The 6,000-nt window shown below is 44.2% G+C and overlaps 1 protein-coding gene across 9 annotated transcripts in view; it reads left to right on the top strand.

Annotated features, from left to right (window-relative positions):
• Positions 1-968: 968 nt before the first annotated feature.
• The window catches only part of DCAF8 (DDB1 and CUL4 associated factor 8), a 45,588-nt gene continuing 40,556 nt past the window's right edge, over positions 969-6,000 (top strand). Inside the window, exons 1-3 of one of the 9 annotated variants that reach the window (XM_027095124.1) lie at positions 969-1,118; positions 2,181-2,253; positions 5,085-5,209. The gene's annotated coding sequence lies outside the window, so the exon portion shown is untranslated. The other 8 variants (XM_027095121.1, XM_027095117.1, XM_027095116.1 and 5 more) reach the window with 8 other exon arrangements.

Here is a 6,000-nt window from a genome sequence, read left to right as displayed (position 1 = left end):
GCTTTTGGAGGTTTTGAGCGGGCAATAATATGACCTGGCTTACATTTTAAAAGGTCACTCTGGCTGCCTTTATTTAACTAGCAGGGCAATAATGGAAGTACACAAACCAGCTAGGTGTCTATTGCAATAGTCTAGGTAATATATAATGACTTATAATAGGATGGTAGCGGTAGAAGAGGTGACAAGGAGCCTTTCACCCTGGCCTACTGGTTAGAAACCCCCTGGCCTGGCAGCTGGGAGTAACCTTTTCAGGGGCCTTCTGCACTCTTCCTTCAGGTGTCAGAACGAGGCAGAGTGTACATACCCCGTCCAATTCTTGGGCAACTTCAACACACTACCCCCCTTCAGAGGAAAGAACCTCCTGAACAGCTTAGCTACACCTCAGGCTTCTGAATCCCTTATTAAAAAATGGGAAAATGGGCTTCTCTGGTGGCGCAGTGGTTGAGAATCTCCCTGCCGATGCAGGGAACTCGGGTTCGGGCCCCGGTCCGGGAAGATCCCACATGCCGCTGGGCCCGTGAGCCATGGCCGCTGAGCCTGCGCGTCCGGAGACTGTGCTCCGCAACGGGAGAGGCCACAACAGCGAGGCCCGCGTACCGCAAAAAAAAAAAAAAAAAAGGAAAATGGAGGTCTCGGGGGTAAATGGTTCTCGTGGGTATAGAAACCACTTAACAAGGTCAACCTCAAAGGAAATGGGGTTTTCAGAAGAAATCTTCTGGAGAGAACTGCTTGTTCTCAGTATAAAAAAACAGGGCAAAAATGGAGGTCGCCCAGGAGGTTGCCTGCCAGCCTGTTAGAAATAAAGCTGATTTCCACCACAATTCCGGGAGACGTCTAATTCGTATTTCTTTTCAGCATCAAAGTCAGCCGCCCGAAACACTGCGAAAACAACTTCTTTGCCTCTTCAGTATTGCGCACGCGCCCCTCGCTCCGTTTTCCATTGGTCTTAAGCCCCGCCCCCTGTGCGTCCTTCGAGGAGGGTTGGGAGCGGAGAGCTCGCGCGACCGCTCTTCCCCCAGTCTTCTCCAGCACATCGTCGCAAACGGGGCCGGAAAGCGTGGCGGCGCAGGCGCAAGCGCAGAGAGCGGAGGCGGTGGTGGTGGCGGCCGCTGGCCAGTGTAAGATGGCGGCGGCGGTGGTGGCGGCGGCAGTGGACGGGGCGGCTGGGCGTGGAAGAGTCGGAGCAGCCTCTGGCAGAAGGATGACCCAAGACAGGAAGCAGGCTGCTGAGCCTCGCCGGCTCCCGTGCTTGTAACTGCCCCAGCCGGACACCCCCCCCTTGACCTACCCGGTCCGTGTCTCGTTCCGGCTTGGCCTGCTCCCCTCTCCCCTGGCCCACTCTTCTTCAAGATAGGTTTGACTCCTTTCCCAAGCTCCCAGGGCTCAGGGCTTCTTCCCCTGACCTGAGTCACCGCCGGGAGGATTGGCTGCCTTTCCCTCAGGTCAGCCCCAGGGTTGACCTCAGGAGCCTGCCCCGCAATCTACAGGGACGTCTTGCCTCGTCGGGTGACTCATTTGTGTGCGCTTTTCTCCCCTTTAGATGGGGGGACGCGGCTTCCCCTGCGTTTCCCCGTCACCTCAGGACCACCGCGCAGTGTGCCCCCTCCCCCATCCCGAGTTCTCGGGCCCAGCACCTTGTACGGAAGGCGGAGGTCCAAGATTATCCCGCAGTCAGTTGTTGCTGTCTGTTCCTGTACCTTTTGTAATGTAATTCTCGTAGCCTGCTTCCCCTCACCCCTAAATCTTTCAGGACACCGTAGAACGGTCCCATTTGGTCCCTGTTAGTTGGAAAGCATCTGGTGGCTTGAGTTTCTGACTCATATGATTGTTGCTGGAGTCTCTGTAAACAAACCGGCATTAGCGCTATCACGTTCTCTCCGGGATTTCCCCCCTCCTCTGTGGCTTCTTGTTGAGAGGTTTGGTTAGGGGTTAGCGTTGAAAAGATTCAGGTTTTCCTTTTAAATGACTTATACGTTTTAGTGGAGCTGGGAGATTACTTGCCTGGTTCCTTTAATTTCTGTAACTGTAAGTTATTTGTTCAGTAGTCAGAATTAGATAAATTACGGTGGTTCTGAATAGTTCTGAGGAGGTCTAAAAAATACTAACACGTATTCATACATATTTTTTATTATGTTTAGTAGAAGAGACACTTTTGCCATTTAAACTTTAACTTTTCTCAGTCCTTCAGTGAATCTACAGACCTATTTTCTCAGGAGCTCAGCCTGGCCCTACTTCAGTGATAAAGGAGGAAAGGTGAGTAGGAGTTGAAGGCATTTAAATTCCTGAGTGCAAGACAGACCCTACCCTGGTGCTCAAGTACTGACCACTAGTCATAAAATTCCTACCACAGTTTCCCAAAGAGTCGGGTATTGTTCTTGGCTTTGTTCCAGCTCTGGTTAAATTACTTTTACAAGTTTAATTGGCTCTGCGCCTCTTGACTTTCTGTCCTAAACTATTGCTGTATATCTTCACATGACTACAGTTAAGCCTAGAAGTGAATGTATCTCCCTCTTTCTTTATTCATTTGCCTTGTGTTTTGCCTTTGTGCGGATCGTGTTTCTTACACTGTTAAAAGCTGGGAACTAGTTTGCCTGAGTTCTGTTTAGCTTTTTGTCAAATCAAGTCTCTTTGCCTCTCAGGACTTTAGATTGTCATTTCTTGCTATGGAGAATATTTAGCTGCTTTTAACTAAAAACTAGTGAGTGATGAGTGGTGCTGCCTTTAGTTGGTGACTGTGTCCAATCCACCTCAGAATTCCAACTTTTCAGGACACAGTGATAAATTTTGGGTAAAAAAAAAGAAGTAGTGGTGCTCTTTTATATCTGGTCTGAAGAATTCTTGGTTAGCAGAGGAATCATCCTGTGCATTCAGCAGCATGGGCCAGTGCCACAGAGGGAGTTAGGACATACTTGTAAACGTAATTTTTGTAAGGGTGTTGGATTTCTGGTAGCAGAGAATAGTGCTGTGGTTGAGTTTCATAGGCTGTGACGGGAGAGCTGAGTGGCTCTGGAAGGTAGGCCTGGCTGATTCTTAATATCTTTATGATTTGTAGTAGGAAGAGTTTGAGTGTGACATTGGTGAGTTTTATTCCACACAGTGTTCTGATTAGAAATTGCTCATTATGAACTAGAATAAGATTATTATTGGCAGTATGTGTGTGTATCAATAAGATAAAAAGGGGAAAATACAGTCTTTAGAACTGGGTAGGTTTGGGTTTAAATACTGTACTAAGATTTATTAGCCATGTGACCTTGGGCAAGTTACTTAAACTTTTCTGAGTCTTAATTTCCACATCTGTAAAAGTGGGATAATACTGTTTATGTCCTAGTGTCATTGTCAGTATTATATGAGGAATATTATATAAAGGTCTTAAATTATGCCTAGCCCAAGGTGGACACTAAAAAAAATACTTTCTCTTTTCTTTGCACATCATTGATATAGCTTTGAATAAGTTATACGTTAGTTTACACTTCTTTGCATTTTGCTTTTGAACACGTTTTTCTGGTTAATTTTTCAGATTCATTTTTTTAAAATTAATTGATTTTTATTTTTGGCTGCGTTGGGTCTTTGTCGCTGTGTGTGGGCTTTCTTTAGTTGTGGCGAGTGGGGGCTACTCTTCGTTGTGGTGCATGGGCTTCTCATTGCAGTGGCTTCTCTTGTTGCGGAGCATGGGCTCTAGGTGCGCTGGCTTCAGTAGTTGTGGCACGCGGGCTCTAGTGCACAGGCTCAGTAGTTGTGGCGCACGGGCTTAGCTGCTCCGCGGGATTTGGGATCTTCCCGGACCAGGGATCTTCTTAACCACTGCGCCACCAGGGAAGCCCTTCAGATTCATTTTTAATTGGTCAGCTTAGATGTGTTCTTTGTAGGTGCCCACCTAGGGTTGTCTTCTGAACGTGATTCAGTTTAGTCTGGTGGGAGTTCAAGACCAGAGGACAGGAATATTAGATGTTGATGTATGTATATTTCTAAATGCATTCTTAAATTAAACATCAATAAGTTTCCTTTGTTCTTTGCTCCTGCCTCTTGGTCTCTCTTTTAGCTCACCTAATCAGAGTTGGCCTAAGTATTGTAATTCCTTTCCTTCCAGCTTCAGTGTTGTTCACCACCTCAGCTCCAGCTACCTCTTATGCCTTTTCCTTTTTGCCATAGAAGGAATACATTTTTTTTCCAAGCTGTTGGGCTCTGCAGTGGTCCTCATCAATAGCTAATCAAAGAACTAGACCATGAAAAGGTCTCCTTTCTTTCTGAAATAAATCTGGGCTAGGGAGTTAGGAATGCAGAGTTTTTTATTTCATCTCCCCCGCTGGACCATCTTAATGATATGACAGCACAGATAAAAAGTTTTTAACCTCTTGTTGGCTTTTCTTTCACATCTTTTTGAGGGAGGTAAGGGCACATGAAAATTAAGAAAGTTGTTGATAATAACATTGCTATGAAAGCAGCTGTGTTCATTTAGGCCAGTGATCAACTTAGAGTTGACCAACTTTCATTACCACCATCTAGGGTCTAAATTCTCTCTGTTCAAAGGTAAAGACTCTTGGGGTGGAGGGTAGTGAGGTGCATTTTATTGTTTGTGTTATTTATGAGGTCTAGAGTTCTGTGTTCAGCAGGGCGAGAGTGGGTGTGGGAGGAGAAAAGGCAGTATGTTGAAAGAGGCATAATTTTGACTGTTCCTTATTACTGTATGTGCTGGGTAAGAACCCACTCCCACCATCACCACTCCCAAGAAGGGCTTCACATTTTATGCTCCAGGTGACACCTGTGTATACAGTGAATCAATATTTTTAGTCTTTAGACCATAACTGTAAAATTCTTATATTTCTGAAGATATTTTATATTTCAGGGTGTTGCATAAGAATTGTTGCACCTTACTAAGAAGTATTTCCTACCGTGGCTGCAGTGGGAGGCTAGGTATGCTTATGACCTTAGTTCCCACCACCAACCTGACAGGGCATTTTATTCAGCAGCCTATTAAATGTATAAGAATCAGCCTCAGTGCTATGATCCTTAGTTTTGACTAGGATCAACCTAAGACAGAAGCTTGTCTTCAGAGAAAGCTAAAAGAAATGTCTTTTTGTTGCCAGTTTAAAACAATACTGGCATTTCAAAAGCAAACGGACTCCAATAGAAGACGTTCTATAGAAGTATGCCCTGTTGTGAGAGACTGAGATCTTCAGAGTTTCATGGTCTAGGTCCTGTATTCTATCAGGTGAGTTACAGGCTTTAAAAATCATGAAGTGACGGGTTGACCTTTGTTTTCAGTAGATAGATTTATTTCTGGATTATTTCTACTGTAGAAAAGTTATTCTAAACATGTCTAGGAAGTGTCCAGATTATAAAAGACAGAGTTATCCAAACAGCTTTTTATTGCATCACATTGGTGTTAGTTTTTAAGATTGAATTAGTTTTTTTGTTTTAAAGCAGATTATCAGTGAGCCAAGGTAATCTGTTATTTACCCTCAGCCATTTGGAACCCAGGCAACTGAAAGAATTGAATCAGCAACAGTCATGGAAGTAGTGACTATGTATATCTTAGTTTCAGAGCCAAATGCTGGTGATTTTAGATTAGCTTTACAGTAATATTGAAAGCTTTTCATCTTTCATTTTTGTGAGTATATCCAAGAAACTTCATCACTGTTAAAATTGGTCAGAAAAAGGGGCTACCTGTTCTTGTTTACTGATTCAGTTATTCTTGGAGTAAGAAGAAAGTCCTTGAAAGGTCTTTAAAAATTAGAGTGTGATACATTTTATGAATTGGTCATTTCTTTATAGCAGTCTTTATCTCTACCTCTACAGGACGTAGTTTCTGGGCCAGAAGCCCAGTTTCTCAAGTACTGCCTTAACCCAAGGAATGTGTATGCCAAAGATAAACTAATGAATTAAGGCTGCCCTGAGTTTGCAAACAGGGCATGGTGAATGATTAATTTGACAAAGATGGCATCTTATTAATGAATCGTAGTGTGTCTAAATGGATTGGGTTATTGCAAAAATTTTCTTCAT

The sequence above is a fragment of the Aethalodelphis obliquidens genome, unplaced genomic scaffold (assembly GCF_003676395.1).
Source record: "Aethalodelphis obliquidens isolate GAN/ISIS:26980383/991018 unplaced genomic scaffold, ASM367639v1 scaffold90, whole genome shotgun sequence".
In the NCBI taxonomy this organism is placed as follows: Eukaryota; Metazoa; Chordata; class Mammalia; order Artiodactyla; family Delphinidae; genus Aethalodelphis; species Aethalodelphis obliquidens.
The sequence above is the reverse complement of the archived record's forward strand: the minus strand, read 5'-3'. Positions and strand labels throughout refer to the sequence as shown.